Genomic DNA, 27371 nt, shown 5'->3' with positions numbered 1-27371 from the left:
AGTCTCTGCTCCTCTTACTGTTGGGTTGGCACAGTACGCACAACAATGACATTCGTTGAGGTCAGCTTTACCTGTGTTAAATGATGTGCCATGTTTAGATTTTTGCACTATCCTTTATTGGTGCAACATTTTCAAAAATGGCTGCCACTGTAGGAGTCAGTAAAATGGCAGGTGCTGGTCATGCTATTCCCCTGTCTTGCTCTACTGCTGATAATCTGCATGTTTGACTGCAGCCTCTACAGTCGGATGTGAGATTTTTTAATGCCGTTCTCTTGGTCCCTATTGTTAAACCCTATTTTAAGTGACCCGGATTCCCCTTTCGTTTCAATCTCTGCCAGTTCACGTGGAAGTGTAGTACACGGTGCAGTGCATGTCTTATGCATCGCAATTTCACGATTTAGATCATGGGGCCCTGCATCCTGTGATTCTCCAGATTTGGTCTAAAACTCCCTTGATCCCTCGGTGACTGAGGCTAATGGGAGTTGACTTCAGCAACACAGACTGGATGTTCTTTAGTCTTCAGACACGAGTTTTACCTGCAATGTCCAAAGCAATAACATCATTCAGATGAGGCTACAGCTGGCATCCTTTATGTTGTCATTTTTTGAGGATAAACCATGGTGTTATCAGTGGCAGTGCGTGTGCAGAAAGATTTGAAGTTGTAGAGGACCGGTGTTCAAAGGATTTATTTTCGACTGGATATCATGTTAGGATAAGACAATTCATGGACTTCTTCAGAAATTTTCAGAAAAATGTGGACTGTGTTATTGGGATTGTATGTGGTGTGCAGAGTCTATTTACATGGGTCAAGTGTTCTGGTGGATCTGGAAGGTGGATTAGGCTAGTGAGCAGAATGGTGGACATGCTTCTCTGCTGTGTTGGTAAACACAGTTCAGAAGTACTCGCTGTATGTCAGCAAGCCTTTTGTGTCAAGGGTTTAGGGGAAATTGTGTGGCAATGATGTTAGAATGCACTGACTAGAGAAGTGCTACGCGCCTCGTTGTAAGAGACGTAGTATTATTGTAGGGAGGATTTTAAATAGCTGTGTCAAATTGGCTTAGTTGTTCAGTCCATGGTGTTGGCGCGTGTAAGAGGACTTCACGTTTACACTTTATCCGGATATTACAATCCATAAAAGTAATTACAAATGTAAATACACATAGGCAAGACAATTCTATGAATTCAGTAAAATTCAGCAAAACATTCATAACCTGATTCAAATTCAAAAGTGAGTAATCTCTAGTTCTGGGCACTAGAACTGAAATTCCAAGCTGCTAAGTAGGGTGAAATATTGTGTAATGAATCTTCAGCGTATGTCTAGGTGGGTGGGCAGTGGAGAGCGGTCCCCTATCGTCACCAATTGTGTGAAGAACCGAATTTAAAAGTGATATATTAAACTCATTACTATTTGGCTAACATATTACAGCAATTCATCATACAAACCTATAAAAATACAAGTTATATAAATAACAAATTCCCAATGAATATCAAGTTGCATGTCAGAATAGTTTCTTTACAAAATATAAAAATGAATCTTCGGCCTTAAGTTAGAAGTACCAACACAACCTTCCTGCTTGAGATGGCCTTGGTTAAAAACAAGCTCACTACCTCAGTTAGCTACCCAAGTATTGTTCCCCAGGTTCTACAGCGTTCACTGTTATTTTGTTATATAATATCCTGAGCTAAATTATTGTTGCATTCCGAATATCTTCGTAGCAACTACAGAAAACCAGGAAGTGTTGGAAGGGCTCGTTTCTATGTTGACATGGACAGAGTAGTTGTGTATTTCCCTTCCTCCATCTGTCTATGTGCCAACCAATTGCTAATAATCCCAGCCTTCATCTTGTGAGTATGAATCTGCGATTCTACCGAGAAACTCATTCCAAGTAATTTAACGGAACAGTGTTGGCGGTTAATGGAGGACACCCTCTCTCCATTGAGCTGCTGGCCATTCGTACTTCCCTTTCTTCGTCCAGTTTGCTCAGAACGGTTCCCTCAACAATATTATCTGTAACCTTTAACCAATCTGTTAAGACAATTCCCTGCCGGCCGAGGCATACTTACCATGACCATAGTAGTGTACTAGCTTACTAGTAGACGAATTATCCACAAGATCCCCTATGAATAGTTTTGTCAGTGTTCCTTCTTTATTGTGCCGAAACGCCCCTAAAAAACGATTGGTTCTATGGCAATTAGATCACTCAAATAATGTATGCCTACTGCATTACAAAAGTAAATACAGATCTTGGTAGGCCCAATATTGAACATAGGAAGCTATTTTGGGCAGATTTCATCTTTTCTGGAAGAGAAATTCTTGCAGCATTGTTACCTAGGTCAGTGTGTCAGGGCTGTCTATCAATGGGACTTTCCTCCGGGCAACAAAGCAGATGAGTAGGAATGCAAATCTGTAAATGCACAGTTAGCATGGAAATGGCATTGAGTGCTAAAGGGCAACAGAATGGAATAGGGCCTGATTCAAAAATGCTTTGTAGATCAGACCCGTAATAGGAAAAACTGTGTAGTCCAACAGGTATCAGTTGGATTCAGGCAATACTGTAGGATTCCTCAGACCCTGGCTATGCTGGTGTGATCAAGGTGTTGATATACGCAGGGCAGGGGTTTCTAGGCTTCCCGTAACTTTCGTTTGGTGGCCGAGGTGGAGCAGTCAGGGCCAGTGTTGCAGGTGAGGAGTAGGCTGACAATAGTACCAGTGCAACATTTTACTACTGTCAGTAAAAGAAGGTCTGCATAGACAAATATCGGAAATAATTGTTAAAAATGTACACAATATTTATGTAAAAGAAAATGGAGTAATAGTTTGAAATCTCCAAATTGTTAGTTTAGGTTAAAAAATGTGGGTTCAATGCTCGTATCCCTCTCAGGTAGGTGGAACTGCACAGTTTGTGGGCTTTTCAAATTGGGAGGTACAAAGGGGTATTTCCACTTGCATGTTTCTCATTGTCAGACCCAACTTTCAGAGCATGGAATCTCGCTGTACATCTATTATTCGTTCCACTTGTTCTTCTGTACATGTGTTTGAGTCTCAGATGGGCACAATCTCGGTTCTGGGACGTCTGAGTTGTCTATTGTTACTTGTACTCACCCGCTGGGACATCATTACTGGCTACCTGAGCACTTGATATCTGCAGGGATGTTTTCCTGTTGGTGGTGGATTATACTTGTGATTTTCTGCTGTATGGTGCTAGCACCATTGTTGAGTAATGTTGTGTCCTATTGTTGGGGGACGGTTCCAAATGTCTCACGTTGACGTTTGAGATGATGCTCCTTTAGGATTGTAAATGTGTTTTGCTGCAGATTCATGGTGACAATGGCAAATCACTCCTTCAGGAATAACAATCACCTATGTGCACATGGATTCTCCCATTAAATGCTTCCGCTTGTTGTTCCACTCATAGTCGGGCACCCAGTGGAGCTGTATGAAGGCTTTGTGTTTAAAGCCACTGTTACGTATACCTCATAAGCTTAATTCACTTGTGGACATGTTACCTAAAATTACCTCCACGTAAGGTGCACTGCAACAGCACTGCTGAGTTAAGATATGAGATCTGCCCAATTTCTATTGCATGTGACTTCATATCATATGCTGCACACATAGGCTGCATGTAGCAATGCACCCCATAGCTACAGCTGACTCCCATGAAACATTAGGTCCAGCTGTCACTTCGTGTCTACCATCTGCATGCTTGCTGCATTTAAAGTATAGCAGATCCCCCAAATGGCACTGCACCCCAGAGCATACAAATGAGTCCCACGAAAGAAATTCTGTCCAGCTGTCACACAGTTTATATCATCTTTACTACGCTCTTTGTCTCTTCCATCCTCTCTTCGACTTCCAACTTCTCCACACTAGAGTTCTCTGCTTTCCGTACAGTGCCTAAACTAACATGTCTGCTGCATGCCTTGCACTGCTCCTCTCTCCTTTTTTCAGAATGTTATTTGCTGAAGAGCCATGCATCCTACAGTGCGTTGACAACATTATATATGGCAGTAGGCTCTATACAAATATGAGATAACATAGCATGCATGCATGTGTGTGTGTGGGTGGGTGGGTGTGTGTCTGAGATAATGAATGACTAACACAAAGAAAAGGGGGGAATTATCCCGTAAGCAGTGAGGAAAGGGATTAAGAACTAGACTAAAACAAGAGGGTCCGCAGTGCTGTGGGTTTAATTAATAATTAGTATGAGTAATAAGTTATTTGTCAAGGTGTACTACAAGGGTATCACTCAAATTTTTAGGCTGTAGCAGACTCTGAAAGCAAACAAGGTAGTCTGATGATTGAAAAACCATAAAAAATATTTATTTAACAAAGAAATAGTTGTGTAAATAATACATAAACAACTAAACATAAAGCAATATAACAAACATATAAATGCATTTGTTCCATGGTTGGAAGGTTAACACAAACACAAAAACTTAAATGTAGGTTTTTCTTAAAACTTTTGAACAAAGTAGACAAAAGAGAATTCTAAAGGAAACTGGACAGCAAACTGCCAACTGTATGGAGGCCTAGATCCCAGCCAATATTCTTATTTATGGCTTATATTGGGCCACTGCACAAGTTGTTCTCAAAAGAGTTGGCAGGAGTAAAATTGTTCTATGTCCTACGATTTGGCAGACCTATCAACAAATCGTAGGACATAGAACAATTTTTCAGAGTCTGCTACAGCCTACAAATTTGAGTGATACCCTTGTAGAACACCCTGACAAATAACTTGTTACTCAAACTAATTATTAATTAAACCCACAGCCGTGGGGACCCTCTTGTTTTAGTGAGATAATGAATGATGCATGGGGCAGGACACCAGTCGAAGGAACACCCGAGCAGACACCATGCCAAGTTTGGTACCAGTGTGTGCGACGGGATTGAAACCCTCCTCTTTTTTACTGGGCATCAAGGGTAAAGCCAGCATAATGAGTGTTGGTATTATTTCGGTACCCTGGCATGACATTTTGTTACTCGTATCCAGGGTAAATCCAGCATGATGAGAATAATTGTATACGGCGAGACTAGGATACATTGTTGCAGCCGTATGGATATATGTCCTTACTTTGGCTTTGCATTTGTTACTACTCATTAAGAGTCAAGTCAGATGATTAGTGTTCCTATGTGGCCATACTGGACTACATTGGTGCAATACATTTTCCTACTCTGGCAAATCCAACAGGAGTATGTTCTATATGGTAATACAGTTTAATATTGATTCAGCACGTATGTACCTGTATGGGCACAGTTAGCATGCACATATTTTTATACATGTATGAAATAAGAAAAAGTACCATGAAAATGTTTTGCATGCCTGCACATTGTTGGTGACTTTTTCATGTGTTAACCTACAAAAGAAAAAGACAAACTGTGTAAACTAACTTTGCACCCGATTATTCACAGAAAGTGTGTTATAAAAAGCAACATTTAACCCATTAGTTGCTAAATGTTCTCGGCAGGTGGACTGGGGGTTTAACCGCGAACCACACTTGGTTGATTTGGGCTCCCTGCCTAAGCCCAGTGGCTCCTCTATGTTCATGGGAAACCTTCACACCCCTCCAATGAAAAATGCACCCGCTTCCACTGGGCATCACCCCTCAGCTATGCACACATAGCTCTACCCAGCTCCCCTTCCAGCCCTAGTCCATTCCCAGCAGTGGACTGGCTTAAGTAACACTGCAGAGCCTGCAGAATACCTTGTTATCCACAGCGAGTAGAGCGCTCGCTTTGACATCCATGCAGAGCTTGCTTGCTAATGCAGGTTCGAATCCCGGCAGGGCCAAACTCAGCCTTTCATCCTTCTGAGGTCGATAAATGAGCACCACACACTGTGGGTAATAATAAGCAGCGCTCAGATACCTGAGGGTTCGTAGCGCTATATAAATGCAAAATTATTCATTATTATTTATCATTAAGAGTGCCGACGTTCCTTGGCAGACTAATGCCACATGAATGGATGAGATTATGCATGAATGGTTGCGACAATACGCTGCCTGTTTGTCATTTTTTTAAAAAAAATTATTGTGTAGTTTCATTTGTTTAAAACTTTAAGCACATTACATAGAAAAAACATCAATACACTACATTTAAACAAATAAAATAAAAAACTTTAAGATTATCATTTAAATTCTAATGAAATGTCATTGTACAAATGCACTTTCAACATTTCTACGTTAAAATCCTCCAATGTACACAATTCATCTGCATAATATAACGTATAGATTTGTATCATCCTTGCATGTCTAAATGTCTTCTATTAAGGGAGGACTCAAGGCTAAAAAAGAATAATAAAAGCTAAAGCGCCTTCTTTTGAATCTCTGTCCATATATCAAATGCCCCCTTGCTTGCATCCACAGATGTTGCACTGTGTAAGTACGACCAAGATTGATCTCCTGAACAGTCAGTCAAATTTCTATTCACCTTCACATAACCCCTAACATATAGATGGTTCAAAGAGTCACAGCATGTCAAAATGTGCCAACAGGTTTCAATCTCACTGTTACAAAACCTACATAGCTTATCTAATTATGGAATTCTTGACCAAGCACCTGTATATTCCCTTGTAGGTAACATATTCATACATAGATAAAGAATAAAACGCTTAAGCTCCATGCTGCCTAATTTAGTTAAGTACATGGATAGAGTATGGATCAACCAACCCTGACACATCAGATCCTGGCACCTGGCCTTAGTGTGTGATGTAATTTTTAGTTTGGGCTCTTAAGTGTCGCTTGTGACACCTATAAGTCAAAACGATTGCATTGGAGTACAGATAAGGACGAATGAAATATGAGGAGGGGCACAGAGTCTATAGGTGTTGTTTGGTTATGTACCTAACCATTGCCGGGCCATGGCCATGCAAATCACCATGGCTTTTCCCACCCATTCCTGCCTCTGACTTCCCAAAATCCCTCCTCATGGGAACTCATTGAGCTCCCTTAACTCAAGCCTTACCATCAGGCTTTGCATTCAAAGTGCCTGCCAGTGTTTGTTCAAAGCAGTCTTCTGAACGTTAATGACCTAACTGGAGTTGTAAACAAGCTACTAGTGTAATAAAAATGTCTTGGCCTGCCTTCAGCACTCTTTGTGTCACTTACTGAAGTCCATTTATAAACAAGCATTGGCACAGCCTGAAGTCCTGTTTAAAACAAGCATTGGCAAAGCCAACATGTTTTGCTTGTGCATAAGTTTTAATCTTTTTGCCAGGCACTGCTATTAGATGGCCAGCTACTTGCACCATTTTGCACCTGCTACCAACAATGTTACTTAGTACCAATACGGCGGTGTCTGGCAAGTACCTTTTCCATGCTAACACAAAAGCACAAACTGTTGGCATTGCCAATGCTTGCTCAGATGTGTATTCACAGTGAAAAATATGTGCCTGCTTATCAACAGCTGTATGCAAAAAAGAGCATCCACTGATGCAACAAGCACAGTTATTGATCTGAAGCTTTCGTTAAACTTGGTTTATTTGTTTATTTAGTTTTTTTTTTTTTTTTAATAACTCTCCTAATACCATACCCAAGTTCGGTTTCTAAGAGCAGATCCCGGTTTCAAATTACTGTTGCTCTGCATGGCCTTTCTTCCAAGACCTGCGCGTTGCACCTGTGCTATCCTCTGTTCACTGGTTAGCGTTTATTAATTACGCTCAGCTTAAAGAGGGCACTCAAGAACATTGCATTTGGCATCTGCAATGTGACTGACCCTCAGTCTGCGCGCAGGAGAGAGGAGAATCTATCATATAAATCCAGCTCACACTTTCGTGTTACATCTGGCGACCACATGGCGTTTTATTTTACCCAGTGCTATTATGTACATAGTTAATGTTTCAAAGCATGGTTTATGTTTGTCAGATGGGAGACCATGGCAGGCTTGGATTTTGCTATCATTTAATAAATCTTTAAAGAGTATACTGAGTGCACTGCTGACTCTATAGCTCATGTGGGGTTGGGGTTCTCAACTCTATATTGATATCCGGAACTTGTTTTAATCTAAGTCGCCAGAAGGGAATGTGACAGAGTAGTAATTTATATTAATGAATATTTATACTGCGCCCATTGCCATCACAGTGATCTCACACTGCTTGATCATTGTCCGAGAATGAGTGCCCTCGCTGTGGGGTGGCCAGGCCATTGTGTATGGATAGTAAAGAGGAGGGTGAGGGATGGGATTGTCAATGTTTTTGCATTTCTCAAGTCCGTTGTGATGGCTAGTGTTGTACTGGTAGAATGACAATGTACATCTCTATGTTCACATGTATGTGTGTGCGCACGCGGGCGTGTGCGTAATACTTATTGTGCACTGTTTTCCAGAAATATTTATTTCTATGTGAAAGGATTTATGAATATGGACTTGAAAATGTATCACCAACTGATGCTACAATTTTATAAATTACTAGCGAAAAGTACCCGTTCTCTGAACGGGTTCTGTGGACAGATATAACAACACTCATCAATTGTTGAAAATCAGTGATCCTGTAGGTTGCTCTTCCAATTCGCGTATTGCTTGATGTGCCTTGTACTCAAGTAAACTGCAGTGAGAATGGGCGTGTGTGGCTGGCTGACATACCCCGAAGCAAACGTTGGGGGGAGGCAGAGTTGGTGTGCTGCTTCATACTGGGTTCTACTGCTCTCTCTCCCCACGTATTGCCATGGCATGGTGCAGTGCATTGCCATGCAAATATCCCAGAAACCGTGCATTTTAGGATTGCAAACTAGTCCTTCTATGACCACATTGAGGTTTTGCTGATTTCAAGGAACCGTCTCATGTGTGAAGAGGCTGAAATCCAGGGAAAGAGGTGGGGTGTCCAAGTGTCCAAATGTTATGTAGCCAGTCATGTCCAGAGGGTCCTAATAGGTAACCATGCATACGTTGGTGCAGATTGGTGAAACAGTGTGGAATTTCATAAGGAACTATGCTTTGCCAAGCCACAAACCCACAGAAAAATGTTGACTTGTGTTGGACTTTGGGGAAAGGAGTGGAGTGTCCACATGTCACGTAACCGGCAATGTCCGGAGGGTCCTAACAGGTAACTAGGCAAACTCTGGTGCTGATTTGTCAGTTGGTGTGCAATTGTATAAAGAACAACACGTTGGTACAAATCCAGCCACCCACACATTTTCACTTTTTCAATATACATAGAGTCTGCACATAGTTCATACTTTTTGAAGCTGGGCATTATGGAAATGCATTCCTGTACTTTGAATGCTATAGGAATATCTATCTGTATCACTGGTGTTATACGGGGCATGGCCATTTCTCTTATTTTCCTCTACATACAGTAAGCTCATGTTTTACAGGTTTGCATATAAATGAAAGAGCAGATGCAGATATGGCTCCCCTGATGGCAGTGACAGCTCGTCCATAATGGGCGATGGGGCATTGATCCACCCATCGTGAATGAGTCGCCATTAAGTGTGTTGGGATGCATGTACAGCTCCTTTACAAGGCCAAATGATTCAGCCTAAGACAGATCTATTAGCACACAAGAAAGGTGAAGGCGCGCGCTGTAGGGGGCCGGTAAGCTCAGTTGGGAGCAGCACATTTATTTTTAAAGGAGTTTAGAAGCTTGGGTAGGGTCAGGTATAGGCCATGGTAGATATTGTATAACACTAGTGAAATATAATGTGTCACAATGTAACAATGAAGATGTAGAGACAGGGCCTGGTTGTGGGAAACACGGAAGCATCGCAATATTGGAAGTGAGTCCAAGAATGTTGTATTCTCTGTTGGAGGTTCTCTGTTGGAGGTGTACCATCCTGGCATAATGAAGATTTGGAATCATTTTCCCTTTCCCAAGACCCAGGTGTGAAGCTGAGAATAGCAACATTGTGAACATGTCTAATTGTATCAAGCTGTAAGCCTTTGAGATCAGAATGGAATGTGAACGGCACAGTGAGGGTAGGGCTCTAAATCTATGGGAGCCAGATTAGAGGTCTTGTGCTGCCAAAATGCTTGGTTTAGATTCAGGGCACTAACCCCCACCCCACTCTCCCCGGGACAATGACCGTCCCATTTGCACTGCTAGGTGGCTAGAAAATAGAGTACATAAATTCTCCAGAATTGGTCCATTTATGTGGTCCTTGAGTGAGCAAGGAGGTGTACAGCGGGTGGACAACTGATAAGGGGGGAGCAAGTAGCAGAACATCCCATGATTATAGATATGAAGAGCAGGAGGTGTTGCCAACACATCTAGTCCAGAGCTGGGGAGGCATGGTTGGGGCGCCTGGGTATTTGGTATCGAGAGGAGCACACCATGATTTCAAAGGGCCAATTTGACCTCTGAGTTGTCCTCTGAGCTCATGATAATGACCAGGTGCACACCATGCGACTAGGCCATGGGGTGGGTAATATTCCAGGGTGACGGAATAGTGGACACAAGGTAGGGGTAGATTAGGATGTGGCCAATTGGTTAAGGGACCATGGGAGACTGGTAGTATGTATATAGATGGTTGCCAATGAGGGTAGGGGGTTAACAATGTATATTGTTCAGATCATGAGTGATGATTTCTCTCCTTAAAACCGTGGACTTGCTTTGAACTAACAGATAGCTATGTGTCAGTTTGGTTCTGCAGGAACTTCTGATACCTTTTTCTTTTTTTTGTATAGAAAATAAATCTTGTTTTCTTTGTAAAGCGGTGCACCAAGCATTTTTCCCTAGAGAAGTGTCTTTATTGTCTGGAGGTCTTGCCTTACAAGCGTTCCCTTAATTGCTTGTTGCAGCTGAGAGAGCACTTGCTGGGCTGGCTTGAACTGTTCAAGGGAAACAGTATTCCCTTTGACAGTTCGTATCTCAGAGTGCATGCCCAATGGGCCATGTAAGGCCAGGGGCCTTTTGCTTCCGCTGCCTTGCATGACAATTTAGGGATGCTGTCCAGGGTATTGAAGCTCTAAATGTGCAAAGGTGTGCACTTGTGTATCTCCACACATTCGAAGCTGTCGAACGTCCTCCCAGGAATGCTCAGACTCCTGCACATATGTTCAAGAACCAGGACGTGTTCCCCGCTTCCTGGTTCCTGTTCATTCTACAAAGGATCCTGAGAGTCGCTGGACCTGGTGGAGTGGATTCAGGACCGGGGCAAAGCAGGTAGGAAAAGAAATGGGTCTGTGAATGCTTAAATTAACGAGTGTATGTTGTGTGGGTGCATGTGTGGTTGTGAGAGTGAATGTATATGGGTGCGTGCGTGAATGTGTATGTGTATGAGTAATGTACTTCCACACCCCCAGCTCCCCAAATCCACTGATTAGGGGTGGCGGGGGATGGGTGGTCAAATAGATGCCCACTCAGCAGCATGGAGCGCGCCGCTCACGGTGCTGGTGAACGGGTCTCTGATTTGTGGAATGAATGGAGCAGAGGCCCGTGGGTCTTTTTTTCATGATGAATCGTAGAGGCCAGCTCCCCAGCATTGTGAGCCAGCCTCTGTTCCATGCATTCCCCAAATCAAAGGTCCAATGATACAGTTCAGTCAAGCCACTTAACAACACTAATCATGCATGATACGTTTTATTGCATGGCTAGACTGGCATTTTTGTGTAGCCACTGGACTCCTTAAGAAATTGTGAGAATGGCTAGCAGACAGTCTCGACATTTCTTACTGTGGCACAACCTTTGTTTCTAGGCATTTATAATAAAGCAAGCATGATAAATGATATTACAACGCTAGACTGGCATTTTGTGCACCCACTCTAGCTATTTCTTACTGTGGTATGACTTGTTTCTGGACATTTATTATAAGCAGCATGATGTGTTATTATTCTCAGACATGATTGTATTGTGGCATGGCATTTTTTATGTTAAAGTCAACAGGAGTATGTTCTTATGTGCAGGTACTGGCATTTATTGGCAGAGCCAGCTTGGACACGTTTTCTTCTAGTATCATTCACTTCTGGCATTATGCAAAACACAAACATGAGTATATTCTTATATGGCAATACAAACTTATATAGGTGAAGCCAGCATGGCAATGTATGCCAGTGTTAAAGTGTTTTATACTGATATATTGCGAGGAAAGGCATCATGTAAATGTGTTGGGAAATGCTTTTCGTAATGTTGGTGACTTGCATCCATTAGATATTTTCATGTGTTACCCCATACAACCCGATTGCAAACTGCCTGGGTTTTTAACCCAATTTTTCACAGTTAGTGTGTTGTATAATGCATCATTTTAATCCATTATTCAAGAATTGTTCTCGGGGGCAGAACCACCTGGAACCACACCTGATTAGTTTAGTACCCCTGGCCACGCTCCATCGCTTGAGCAAATTTGTGGCAAATATTTACACCCCTGCAGTTAAAGAAAGTCACCAGCTGCACTGCCTTTTGAGCAACCAGGTGGAATTTAAAAGAACTGCATATTTGCCCAGTTTCTTATTAGCAAAAAGACTGTTTGCCTACATTTGTATTGCTTTCAGATGTTTATTTACCATTTTCCTTCTCAACCCAGCCTGGTGTAGCAGCGTGGGCCAGGACGATTACTGTGTGTCAATTTCAAATGTGTTATGAATACAACGGATTGCTCTTGCAATGCCACAATTATATTACCTACTGTGCTGTTTTGCTGCCCAGCATGTTTGCAGTTCCAAACGCTGGGACAATGTGCCTGGAATGCTAAATGAACAGGTTGCCTTCTTACTCTTCATCAATAGTAGCCGTAGTAATCCAATGCTTACATATCTTGCTTGAATGCAGGCATGTGAGAGGGCAAAAGAGGGAGCGTTGGTAAGGGAACTTACCCAGTCGCCCTCTCTTTTGCATGTTATGTTATCTTGCATTTGTTTAGTGCAGGGATCTGCAGCATTTGGCTCGCCAGCTATTTCAGACTACAATTGCCATTATAACTGGCTATTGACTGGAGGTGCATGTTCTGCATGAAGGATGATGATTTATGGTACTATACGGTATTTTACACTAGAGGTGCATGTTCTGCATGAAGGATGATGGGTCATGGTACTATTTTGGATTTTACCGTGGAGGTGCATGTTCTGCAGGAAGGATGATGGTTTATGTTACTATGTTGTATTTTACACTGGTGGTGCATGTTCTGCACCAAGGATGGTGGTTCATGGCACTTTGTGGTATTTTACACTGGAGGTGCATGTTCTGCACGAAGGAGAGGTGCATTTTCTGCACAAAGGATGATGGTTTATGGTACTATATGGTATTTTACACTGGAGGTGCATGTTCTGCGTGAAGGATGATGGTCTATGGTACTATGTTGTATGTTACACTGGAGGTGCATGTTCTGCATGAAGGATGATGGTGTATGGTACTATGTTGTATGTTACACTGGAGGTGCATGTTCTGCAAAAAGGATGGTGGTTTATTATAACATGTGGTATTTTACACTGGAGGTGCATGTTCTGCACAGAGAATAATGGTTTATGGTACTATTTTGTATTTTACCCTGGAGGTGCACGTTCTGCAGGAAGGATGATGGTTTATGGTACTATGTTGTATTTTTACACTGGTGGTGTATGTTCTGCTCCAAGGATGGTGGTTCATGGCACTTTGTGGTATTTTACACTGGAGGTGCATGTTCTGCACGAAGGAGAGGTGCATTTTCTGCACGAAGGATGATGGTTTATGGTACTATATGGTATTTTACACTGGAGGTGCATGTTCTGCGTGAAGGATGATGGTCTATGGTACTATGTTGTATGTTACACTGGAGGTGCATGTTCTGCAAAAAGGATGGTGGTTTATGGTAACATGTGGTATTTTACACTGGAGGTGCATGTTCTGCACAAAGAATAATGGCTTATGGTACTATGTTGTATGTTACAATGGAGGTGCATGTTCTGCATGAAGGATGATGGTTTATGGTACTATGTTGTATTTTACACTGGAGGTGCATGTTCTGCATGAAGGATGATGGGTTATAGTACTATGTTGTATTTTACACTGGTGGGGAATGTTCTGCACCAAGGATGGTGGCTCATGGTACTTTGTGGTATTTTACACTGGAGGTGCATGTTCTGCATGAAGGAGAGGTGCATGTTCTGCACGAAGGATGATGGTTTATGGTACTATATGGTATTTTACACTGGAGGTGCATGTTCTGCACCAAGGATGGTGGTTCATGGTACTATGTGGTATTTTACACTGGAGGTGCATGTTCTGCACCAAGGATGGTGGTTCATGGTACTTTGTGGTATTTTACACTGGAGGTGCATGTTCTGCACAAAGGAGAGGTGCATGTTCTGCACAAAGGATGATGGTTCATGGTACTATGTGGTATTTTACACTGGAGGTGCATGTTCTGCAAGAAGGATGATGGTTTCTGGTACTTTGTGGTATTTTACACTGGAGTTGCATGTTCTGCATGAAGGAGAGGTGCATGTTCTGCACGAAGGATGATGGTTTCTGGGACTATGTTGTATTTACACTGGTGGTGCATGTTCTGCACCAAGGATGGTGGTTCATGGTACTTTGTGGTATTTTACACTGGAGGTGCATGCTCTGCATGAAGGAGAGGTGCATGTTCTGCACGAAGGATGAGGGTTTATGGTACTATATGGTATTTTACACTGGAGGTGCATGTTCTGCACGAAGGATGATGGTTCATGGTACTATATGGTATTTTACACTGGAGGTGCATGTTCTTCAGGAAGGATGATGGTTTATGGTACTATGTTGTATTTTACACTGGAGGTGCATGTTCTGCACAAAAGAGAGGTGCATGTTCTGCACGAAGGATGATGGCTCATGGTACTATATGGTATTTTACACTGGAGGTGCATGTTCTGCACGAAGGAGAGGTGCGTTTTCTGCACGAAGGATGATGGTTTATTGTACTATATGGTATTTTACACTGGAGGTGCATGTTCTGCATGAAGGATGATGGTGTATGGTACTATGTTGTATGCTACACTGGAGGTGCATGTTCTGCAAAAAGGATGGTGGTTTATGGTAGCATGTGGTATTTTACACTGGAGGTGCATGTTCTGCACAAAGAATAATGGTTTATGGTACTATGTTGTATGTTACAATGGAGGTGCATGTTCTGCATGAAGGATGATGGTTTATGGTACTATGTTGTATTTTACACTGGAGGTGCATGTTCTGCATGAAGGATGATGGGTTATGGTACTATTTTGTATTTTACACTGGAGGTGCATGTTCTGCATGAAGGAGAGGTGCATGTTCTGCACGAAGGATGATGGTTTATGGTACTATATGGTATTTTATACTGGAGGTGCATGTTCTGCACAAAGGATGATGTTTTATGGTACTATGTTGTATTTTACACTGGAGGTGCATGTTCTGCATGAAGGATGATGGGTTATGGTACTATTTTGTATTTTACCCCAGAGGTGCATGTTCTGCACGAAGGATGATGGTTTATGTTACTATGTTGTATTTTACCCTGGAGGTGCATGTTCTGCACCAAGGATGGTGGTTCATGGTACTTTGTGGTATTTTACACTGGAGATGCATGTGCTGCACAAAGGTGAGGTGCATGTTCTGCACGAAGGATGATGGTTCATGGTACTATATGGTATTTTACACTGGAGGTGCATGTTCTGCACGAAGGATGATGGTTTCTGGTACTTTGTGGTATTTTACACTGGAGGTGCATGTTCTGCATGAAGGAGAGGTGCATGTTCTGCACGAAGGATGATGGTTTATGGGACTATATGGTATTTTACACTGGAGGTGCATGTTCTGTACGAAGGATGATGGTTTATGGTACTATGTTGTATTTACACTGGCGGTGCATGTTCTGCAACAAGGATGGTGGTTCATGGTACTTTGTGGTATTTTACACTGGAGATACATGTGCTGCACAAAGGTGAGGTGCATGTTCTGCACGAAGGATGATGGTTCATGGTACTATACGGTATTTTACACTGGAGGTGCATGTTCTGCACGAAGGATGATGGTTTCTGGTACTTTGTGGTATTTTACACTGGAGGTGCATGTTCTGCATGAAGGAGAGGTGCATGTTCTGCACGAAGGATGATGGTTTATGGGACTATATGGTATTTTACACTGGAGGTGCATGTTCTGCACGAAGGATGATGGTTTATGGTACTATGTTGTATTTACACTGGAGGTGCATGTTCTGCACGAAGGATGATGGTTTCTGGTACTTTGTGGTATTTTACACTGGAGGTGCATGTTCTGCATGAAGGAGAGGTGCATGTTCTGCACGAAGGATGATGGTTTATGGGACTATATGGTATTTTACACTGGAGGTGCATGTTCTGCACAAAGGATGATGGTTTATGGTACTATGTTGTATTTTACACTGGAGGTGCATGTTCTTCATGAAGGATGATTGTTTATGGTACTATGTTGTAGTTTACACTGGAGGTGCATGTTCTGCATGAAGAATGATGGGTTATGGTACTATTTTGTATTTTACCCTGGAGGTGCATGTTCTGCACGAAGGATGATGGTTTATGATACTATGTTGTATTATACCATGGAGGTGCATGTTCTGCACCAAGGATGGTGGTTCATGGTACTTTGTGGTATTTTACACTGGAGGTGCATGTTCTGCACAAAAGAGAGGTGCATGTTCTGCACGAAGGATGATGGTTCATGGTACTATATGGTATTTTACACTGGAGGTGCATGTTCTGCACGAAGGATGATGGTTCATGGTACTATATGGTATTTTACACTGGAGGTGCATGTTCTGCATGAAGGATGATGGTTTATCGTACTATGTTGTATGTTACACTGGAGGTGCATGTTCTGCATGAAGGATGATGGTTTATGATACTATGTTGTATTTTACACTGGAGGTGAATGTTCTCCACAAAGGATAATGTTTTATGGTACTATTTTGTACTTTACACTGGAGGTGCATGTTCTGCACGAAGGATGATGGTTTATGGTACTATGTTGTATATCACACTGGAGGTGCATGATGTGCACGAAGGATGATGGTTTATGATACTATGTTGTATTTCACACTGGAGGCGAATGTTCTGCTTGAAGGTTTATAGGTCCACTCTGATGGTGTACGATGATACACTGGCGTTGTGAGTGTCAATGAATGTGTTATCCCTTCCTCCTGAATAGTCATGATTTGAATAACTAATGATTCCGTTTCTTTATATGAACTGGTGCCCATCCTTTTACATGCATGTCACATACTGTGTACCTAAGTTACATTTTGCATCTATTTGGATTTGATTGTTTATTTGTGCAGTATTTCATATACTAAAACTAGAAGTTGCTGTAGCCGGCCTCGCCACTAGTATACTATACATGGGGGGTCATTACGAGTGAGGCGGTAAGGGGTTAACGGTGCCGGTAAAGGTGCCAGAGCCGTCAACCCTTTACCGCCTCAATACGAGTCTGCTTGCGGGAACTCGGTAAGGGTGCCTGGTATTACCAGCCGCCCTTAGCGGGTCCCGCGAGCAGCCCTATGGCGGCTCGAATGGGAATGGGTATGAGTTCCTTGAATGAAGAATTACCGGGTCTTCCAAGGTCGGAATGGCCCGGTAATTCCTCATTCAAGGAACCCGGACCTGGTACACAGTAAGGGGTTAGCCATGCCGATAATAGCTGCTTGGTTACCTCCTACCTTGTAATGACCGCCATGGTCCGGCTTTTAGCTTTTGGAGATAACATAGGAGCAGGGTTGATGATTTACAATATTGAGATCTGACGGCACAAAGGAATGAGATGCATCCTGATACCCAAGGCTGCTGAATAATATCGCCTGTGATTTAACATGCGCGTTGTAACGTAAGATTCTGCATTGCCTGCCGTTGTGGACTTTGTGCAGGGTGACCGGTCACGGTTGGTCTTTTCTGACCGACTTGTCTTATGTGATATCTAGCTTTATTTCCTGCTCGCCAATAATCTCTAAACCTCCGGGTCAAGTTTGGGCATCCTCAGGCACCGTCATTGGCGCTTCTTCACAGGTAGACAACATCTGTTGTGGTTTCCTGAATATGCTGTGACGCTCCTTTGGCTGCAATGTGAGTGTGACCTCAGATGCAGGTATCTAGAAATGGCGCCATTTGTTTTAAATGTAATTTCTCTATAAAGCAGCTGCATTTGCTTGGATCTTGTACCTCGCAGGCACACGGTGTACTGGGGGCTAGGATGCCTACTGCAGTATGATTGCTGTGAAACCTGCAATGCTATTTCTGGGTATCAACATAATGGGCAAATACACCAGGAAGTCAAGAAAATTGGTGAAAGGAGCACGTACCTAACCCGATCCCCATCACCGTATTTAAGAAGGTTAATGCTGAGATTCCGCCTACATTTGCTGAAGACGAAACTCCAGCAATGCATTAGAGCTAAACTGCCACAGGAGAAAGCTCTATGCAGGCTCTGTGGGCAGAACATGTAAACACTGCTGCACTTAACCATAGAGTGTGTGTGTGCAGAATTGGGGACCGAACATTTGGTTCATGGTCCCCTTAACTGTTTTCATTGATGTGTTTTGGGCTCGGCTTCTGTCAGGGGCCTCTGAGATGGCTGTTAGGTTTAGCTGTACATAGCTACACGTTAATACGTTCTGCCCGGCTTTCAGTTTGACATTAACTTGCTCAATGTAATGTGATCCAGGTCAGACTGAAACACAACATCCTGTTACCCTCTCAAGATGATGTCTGCCATCACAGCTTCAAAGGAATATCAGATTTCCCGAGTAGGTTGATAGAAAACATTGGTCGACAATATACATGTTAAGTAGGAGGGATATAGTGCTGTCATTTCTGGAGCCAAGGGCGACATGTGTCAAGCATGAACAGTAACGACCGAAACAGAGGGGGAAACCTGACTGCATTTCACTGCACAATTACTAACAGTTAAGGTATTAAATACATTTCTTACATCAGCATCACAATACACTTTCCTTCATCACTGATGTGTCCTCTCTCTGGGTGTTTCATGGCAATCTTCCAGAATCCTTCCCTTCTCTCGCCTGTATTTCGATTCTCCAGCTCAGTGAGATTTAGCTCACAAACTTACAGTGTTTTCCCCTATGTGTCCCTTGGGAAACAACTATTACGCAAGCCAGAATGATTGCCCTCACCTCACAAATGTACTTACTTCTTTGTTGCCCTTGGGAGGCGAGTATTAAATAAGCAATTTCTCCTCGCTGGGCTGCCTCGTGGTGATAGTATAGTGCATTTAACATGTTGCTGCCCATTCCAAATCTCCATTTCCTCATGACTGAAGACTTCTGTGCGCCCTCAAATGAACTTTCTGTTCACTCCCACTGTTCTGAGGACCCCAATCTTTGGGCTGCAGTCCTAGGAGGCTGGCTGCCAAGCAAGAGGTGAAAGGGAAATGACGAGAGGGAAGTGGTAAGGATGGCCTTTCCAATTGGAGGCAGAGGTGGCAGTCCTTGAGATCGATTCCAAGGCAGGAATATGAGCGAGTGAGGGGGGTTAGGCAGCGGAGTTGCTAGGTCTGGAAAAGACCCGGGGCTAAGCTGGTGTCGGAACTGTTGGGACTGGGGGCTAGCTAGTCTTTTGGCTGTAACTCCTGAGATTCTATCCGGGGCTACAACCAAAAGATCAGGGGCTATAGCCCCCTTAGCCACCCCCTAGCAACGTCCCTGGGGTTAGGTATCCCAGAAATCTTTTATAAAGGCGTTGGTGTTCTTTAACTGTCCAGGGGACTGGTAGAGGATGGCTGGCAAGAGTTTACTAGTATTCTTATTTAGGAAGACATCTGTCCGCTTCCAACATGGCGCAGCGATCATGGGTGTCAGGTGATCTTACTTGAGCGAGCAAAGCACAGAGGGGGGTTCAGGCCCACTAGAAATGGGCCCAAGGTTCTGAAGCAGAGAGAAAGGGCAGGGTACCTCAATGGGGGAACAAGTCCGGTAAAGGGATCAAGGCAAGAAAGAGGAAATTGGCCATGTTTTCTTGGAGCCTCAGTGTCTAACAAAGCTTAATCTATGCAATTGGACTTGTGTAAGGACTTCCTGACAAACACTGATGACAAAAACAATATAGAGGATAAAGAAGCCAAGGAACAACAAAAGCAACCCAAACACATACATTGTGTTTGGGTTTCTTTTGTTAAAGCAAGCAAAACACAATGGCCCTCATTAGGACCCAGGCGGTAAGGGGTTTACGCCGGCGTAAACCATGGCGCCCCTTACCGCCTGAGTACGAGTTCCCTTAGCGCCATGGCGATTTTAACGCCTGCTTTTAGCAGGCGTTAAAATCCATGGCGCTAAGGGACCTTGTTGTTAATTACGCCACCGTAATTTACGGTGGCGTAATTAACGGCTTCCCCACTCCCATTATGCCCTATGGGGCCAGAAATGGGAATGGGGAAGGGAAAATGGGGATTGGGGACTTACCGCCCCGCCAACCTCGGAATGGGGCGGTAAGTCCGCCAACCCCCATGGCGGAGTTGGCAGCTTAGCGCCATGGACCATGGTGCTAATAGCGCCATGGTCCTCCGCCAAGGTCCTAATGAGGGCCAATGCCTACTACTAACTTCCGCCCTATCACAACTGTCCCCTTCCCACTCAAAATCTTTGACAGAGCAGCCTACCTAAAGATTCAAAGACACCTTGAAACCAACAAAATCCTGGGCATGTGCCAATCCGGCTTGCACCCAGGCCATGGGACCGATGCAGCCCTAATTGATCTCAAAATCCAAATCAATTAAATAAGGGATGAAATTAAGCATGCCTCGCTGCTTCTCCTAGACCTCTCAGCTGTGTTCAACCTAGTCAACCACACAATCCTAGCTCAGCAACTATCTACTTCTGTCAACCTCTTGACAGAAGCCTCAGCCTGGGTGTCCTCCTTCCTAGGAAAAAGATTAATGAGAGTATTTGCAGAAAAAGCCAGTGCATCACCAACTCCTATCTCCTGGGGGTCCCACAAGGTAAAAGGTGTCAGCCACCTTTTACAACATATTCACAAAACCACTTTTCACCCTCCTCAATTCCATTGGCATATCCTACACAAATTATGTGAATGACATGCAGATTGTACTCCCCCTCACTGAAAACTACCAAAAAGATTCCGCCTCTCTCAACTCAGTATACCTAACAATCCAAACCTGGGTGGCCACGCCCCTTCTATACCTTAATGTTAAGAAGACCGGGATCCTCATAGTAGGCTCCCCTTTAATAATCAAAAAACTATTCCTCCAATACTCATCATTGAACATAAAGTAACAATCCCGGTCTGCCCAGTAGTAAAAACCCTGGGATATACTTGGACGTGCCACTCTCACTAACACGACAAGTCAGTGCCATCTCCTCCAGCGCCGCCTACACAACCAAACTAACCAATGCAGCTAGAACGCCTCCTCTCCACAGATAGTTGCAGGACCATAGCTCCACCACCATAGGTTCCAGACGTGACTACTACAATGCCCTTTTTGCAGGCACCACAGACGGCAACATCCATAAATTGCAGGTCATTCAAATAATGTTCTTCGTGCTGCACTCAACATTCCCAAAGCTGACATCACTGCCGCAGGAAAACGTTCCCACTGACTACCAATTCGTGAACAGATCATCTTCAAGACCCTGTCTATTACACATAGCTGCCTGTCCAATGTGGCCCTCCCTACCTGCCCCAAAAAATCACCAAAGCAAACCTGACCAGACCAACAAGAGCAGCCTATACCCACTGCATCACCCAACCAAACATTTGCAGCCAAACAATGGAACTTACTAACGCCCACCCTCCGGGAGCTTCAGGAAACTTTGCTGTTCACCTAACTGTATCTCCCTTTGGCCCCCCTTCCGAGGCAGGGTAACAAACTATGAATGTCGATTAAATACTTTTTACCATACACCTGTGCAAACTGTTTCATGACTCTCCGAATGATCTTGTGATGTATATGATATGGTTTCTTTGTTAAGTGTAACTGGTTCATCTAATCGTGCCTTGATGGTCAAGGACTTAGTGCGCTATCCAAATGGAAAAATAAAATAAGAATGAATATCCTGACAAACATGCTAATTATAGACACCCTTGGGCACTTTTCCTTTGGACAGGCACAGAGCATAACAGAGTACATCTCCTTGTGTAACCTAAGCATCCATCTTGTGGTGGGGATGGGCACGCGCCATATTACCAATTATAAAAGACATGCCAGCTGACTTAAATAGTGCAATATGCTTCACAAAATACTAAGCACACTGATGGTTATTATCAACTAAACGAGATCACGTGCCATGCAGTAGCACAGCCTTTTAAACCCTTTTAGGATGAAGAGATAAAAACGGTGGTGCCAGAGATGTCTAAAATAATGATATGTTATTTATATAGCGCCTTAACCCAAAGAGCTTTACAAAGCACATATTTACATACAATGTCACCCAACCAAAATTGGTACTCATTTATCGACCTCAGAAGGATGAAAGGCTGAGTTGGCCTTGTCGGGATTCGAACCTGCGACCTGCAGATCATGCTCAGATTGCAGCAGCGGACGCTCAACCCGCTGAGCTCTCTTACTGGCAATAGGCTCAAGAACAAAGTACCGGTCTGCCAGGAGTAAGACATATGAGTGCCAACATCTCAGTACAGGCTAGAAATTACCAGGAACTCCTGAGCTGCCTGGCAGCGGTCCTACAGAAGTAACACTAAACAGAGAAAAGTGCACATTCGTAACCAGATTATACCACTTTAGAAGTGCCTTGTCTGCAAAGGGAATACCACTGGTTCCAGTAAAAGCAACCAATGTACATAGCGGCAAAAGTCCACTCTGAGTACAGTGATTGTAACCAGTGCCCTTTTTAAAAAAAACTAATTAACTATTGTGTGCATGTCATCTCAGACTTTTCACGCCCTCGTTTTTTGACGCAGTAAAGGACATGCAAACACTGACGTTAATAGTGTTAGTTTTTATTTTTGTTTTTGTGGAAAACATAAACACGTTTTGTAAGTAGGGCAAACAAACATGGTTAACATTCATAGCTATGGTCCACCAGGCATAGTTTCGAATCTTGTTCACAAACAAAGGCGTCTCCCCTAACTACAAATATACCTAACGTGCAGGTCTGTATGTACGGGGGTTTCTCCAGTCTTGGAGGAGTAGTTCTCCCTTTCTCTATTTCCTGTTCGTTGATCATCTACTGGCCCTTGCTTTGCCGAAACCCCCAACCACACCCACCCACGAAGTTCGTATTTTGACCCTGCAGGTTTTAATGATAGGTCAGGGGGGAGCAATTTCCCACAGGAACTAGGTGAGTGACTGCTTAACTAAAGTAGAGATGTTTCTCAACAGAAAGTGTCAGGATGAAAGGCCAACTAAATTCAGTGAAGAGCCTATTCTAATAGGACAGAGCGGTCCTAAGTCCCTTTTTTTTAATCACAAGCACTGGGGCGGGATGTCCGTAAATAGCAAAATACCCAAATCACTCACTTTCTCAGGGATGATTAAAATGCCACAGCATCCAATGTGCCTTTGCCTTGGCAGCTGATCCCTTGATTGACTCGACTACTGGGAGTTTGAAGGCTTGATGAATTCCTCTGGGACAAGACCTTGGGCCTCATTACGACCCTGGCGGAAGACCATGGTGCTATTAGCACCATGGTACATGCCGGTAAGTTACCGACTCCGCCATGGAGAGAGGGGGAATTACTACCCCATTGCAAGGTTGCCGGGGCGGTAATTCCGCCTTCCTCCATGGCCCTTCCCCATTCCCATTTTTGCCCCATAGGGCTGAATGGGAATGGGGAAGGCGCTAAGTACGGTGCCGAAAATTGCGGCACCGTACTTAGCACCAAGGTCCCTTTGCGGGTCCCTACTTTAACGGCTGGTAAAACCATCTGTTAAGGTCGGGTCCCGCAAAGGGACCTCGTAATGAGGCGCTAATAGGTTAACGGAACTGCAGCCTTTTACGGCGCCGTTAACCCATTAGCGCCTGAGGCCCCTTGTCCTTTATCTCTCTTGTCCTTGGGGTTTTGTGATGCTTTACTAACTCAAGACCCATAACTTTAAGCCTTCTTGCGTTTAAGGGACTCATTTAGTTTTTATGGGATCAATCCCTTGTCGTTTTCAGCTATTGCCGTAGTGTTTCTCTTGGTAAATGTTTCTCACCCCTACTAGGTAAATGCCATGCTGCAGTAATAATGAGTCACAGACACGAGTTTTCTCCAAGGATACAATTTTCTTTAGAAGGCACTAATAACTTTACAGCTAGCGCCAACCTCTGGGCAAGAACCCCCAGCAGGCTACCCTCTAGGTTTCTTCTTTTCAGGGCCTTCCTCTTGCCAGACTTCAAGGAGCCCAGAAGTATCTATATTCAAGCATTTCCTCTATGCCTACATTGTGGTTCACCTTCTTTAATGGCCACCACAGATTCATCCGCCCTATCATCTTATCCTGCTCTTTCTGCTACACTACTCACACTCAGTCATGACAGTCATGATGTCCTGGCATCCTTATTGTCAAAAGGCTTCTGCATCTTTTATAGCTATGCGTTGGTTTAATTGTTTCAGAGAGTGTGTTGGCTGATAGGTCAGTTTTCGCATAAAATTTCGTTTTTTTCAGATTGGTGCATGTCTAATGCTTTCACTTCCTCTTCAAGTGCCTGACCCTCATGGCCACTTGCAATAACATATTGTAATTATTCTTATAATCAGATTCAGGCCTTACCCAGGCCTCTGCACTCAGGGGTCTCAAAAATAAATGTCTGCCATCTTGGAATCAGGCAGTTACATCATGGTGGTCAAGCTCACCAGCATGTTCGATGGAAATGCTGCAGGAAATATTTTGCGCACACATTTATTAAGTGCACGTGGAACTCGTTTTTCTTGTCAATATGTATTTCTCGATGTACTTTGCTCCTTGTTCATGCCACACCTTGCACGCCTGCTCGAATCTCACTTGCTCACAGGAGGATCCTCTTGGACAGACTTCCACATTACACATAAGATATGTATCTGTCTGGGATGTACTACATTTGGCATGTAATGATGTGCCGATGGTCCAACTGGGAGAACTCTGGGGGGCAGAGGATCCCACCTTCAGGAATTGCAATACCTAGTTGGTGGTTTCCTCTGTCCCACAGATTTCTCGAGTCTCTCTCAATCGGCATCTGCATGGTGACTTTGTCACCTACTTCCTTCCCTTCTTCCTGGCCGCCATTTGATCTTTTGACCCTGCCCCGATGAGCTTGCCTTCTCTGGAAAGCCTTGCTTCTATAAGATAGACAGGTAGAGGTGCTCTTTATCTCAGAGTTCAGTTGCTCCAACTTGACTTTAAGGACCCAGAAAGAAATTATTGATGCCATTTCAGTATAGACCCTTGTTTTTCTTCAGCATCATGGCCTCTTTCAAGCAGGTAGAGAAAGAATGTGTGTCTGCTGGGATGGTTTTAGCGCTTGTGTCTTTTAAGGGTCTGCTAAGAGCTGTCTTCTGAAAATGGCTACATTATCCTAGGTCTCTCCTGAGGAACATAGTTCCCCATTCTTCAGTTGTTCATTGCATCATGGATAAACGGAGTACCCATGTATACATATGGTCATCCCTGTTCCATCCCAGAATTGTCTCCATGTTATTTTTGCCCATCGTCAGTCCATGTAACATGTCTATAAAAGGACTGACCATAGCTTTTCATTGTTGCACATGGTCAACCTTGAGTGGGCTGAGTGAAACTTTCCATGGTTTGTGCACTATCCATGTACATTTGATCTTGCTCATCATTTTTTTCATTGATAAATATTAAGTGAAGGGACTCAATTCTTAGAAGGAAAATGAGATGCTTGCATGGAGATCACTCATTTCTATTTCTGGGGGATCCCCCATATGCCAAGAATCTTTTATAAAGATGTTGGTGGTCTTTACTTTGTCCAGGGGACTGGCAGAGGATGGCTGGCAAGAGTTTACTAGTATTCTTATTTGGCGCAGCAATCTTGGGTGTCGGGTGATCTTACTTGAGCAAGTCAAGCACTGAGGGGGGTTCACACCCCCTAAGGAATGGGCCCATAATTCTGAAGCAGAGAGAAAGGCCAGGGCACCTCAATTGGGGAACAGGTCCGGTAAAAGGATCAAGGCAAGATAGATGAAATTGGCCATGTTTTCTTGGAGCCTCAGGGACTAACACAGCTTAATCTACGTCATTGGACTTGTGTCAGGATTTCCCGACAAACACTGATGATGAACACAATATAGAGGATAAGGAAGCCAGGGAACAACAAAAGCAACCCAAACATATACATTGTGTTTGGGTTGCTTTTGGTCAAGTTACCCAAACACAATGCCTACTACTAACTACCGGCCTATCACAACTGTCCCCTTCCTACTCAAAATCCTTGACAGAGCAGCCTACCTAAAGATTCAAAAACACCTTGAAACCAACAAAATCCTGGGCATGTGCCAATCCGGCTTGCACCCAGGCCATGGGACCGATGCAGCCTTAATTGACCTCAAAATCCAAATCGATGAAATAAGGGATGAAGGTAAGCATGCCTTGCTGCTTCTCCTAGACCTCTCAGCTGTGTTCGACCTAGTAAACCAGTTCAGTTAGTTAGCTTATGGCTTCTCCTAGCCTCCAGCATCCTCAGTCCCTATCAATGGGCTTCAACAAGATGGCTGTGTCGCAGTGCATACGCACAGATTTGACACATGCGTAAAGTCCAGACATAAGGCATATTACTTAATGGAAGGAAAACAGTGGCTGACAAGATACTTTGGCAACGGCTGGTTGAACCAGCACACAAAGCCCACTGAGGGGTAGTGAAAAAGAAACTGCATTTTGTGATTGACGATTTGGTTTCCAACTATGGATGTTCAAGTAGAACTAAACATTGTAAACTGTTTTCTCTGCCAGGCAAACACTCAACAAAAAGCCAGTAGCACCAGTCACAACAGCAGCCATATTAAAACACATCAACATAAGATAAGTGCAGCAGGGGCAGTTATGAAATGATGACGTCTCAAAAAGAACATTGAAGAATATAGATTTTGAGTTGGGAGAATAGTAATCATATACAATTGAGATGAACCATTCAAACTGAACTTGGCTGCATTAGCAATAACCATGGACAATTAAAATAAAAAAAGCACACGGATAACCACCACCCGGGACAAGGTAGCATAACACAAAATGTCTCATAGGCCCAAATGGCCTGGAGGTGGTGAAATATACAGCGACATGTTCTCTGAATGTGGGAATCCCGGCTATTTTGTAGTAGCGCACCAGAGACCGGGGCGTGAGCCAGAATTCCACTCTATGCTTTGCCCCACTCCAGAGAAGGAAACAGACAGCATTTCCCTCCACTGCACATATTGATGTCGGTTTGAGGTGACGATTGCTATGCACTCCACCTGCTGTTTTGACATCATTAATCAGCAGGTGAGGGCTATAGGGATCCCTGAAATGACAGTTGCCATGCTTGGGTATGATGGTTGCCATTACTGATCATTGGCATATAATCATGCATGCAAGGATGTGAACGAA

The sequence above is a fragment of the Ambystoma mexicanum genome, chromosome 3q (assembly GCF_040938575.1).
Source record: "Ambystoma mexicanum isolate Mex_15411 chromosome 3q, UKY_AmexF1_1, whole genome shotgun sequence".
NCBI lineage: Eukaryota > Metazoa > Chordata > Amphibia > Caudata > Ambystomatidae > Ambystoma > Ambystoma mexicanum.
This window is presented reverse-complemented; position numbering follows the sequence as displayed.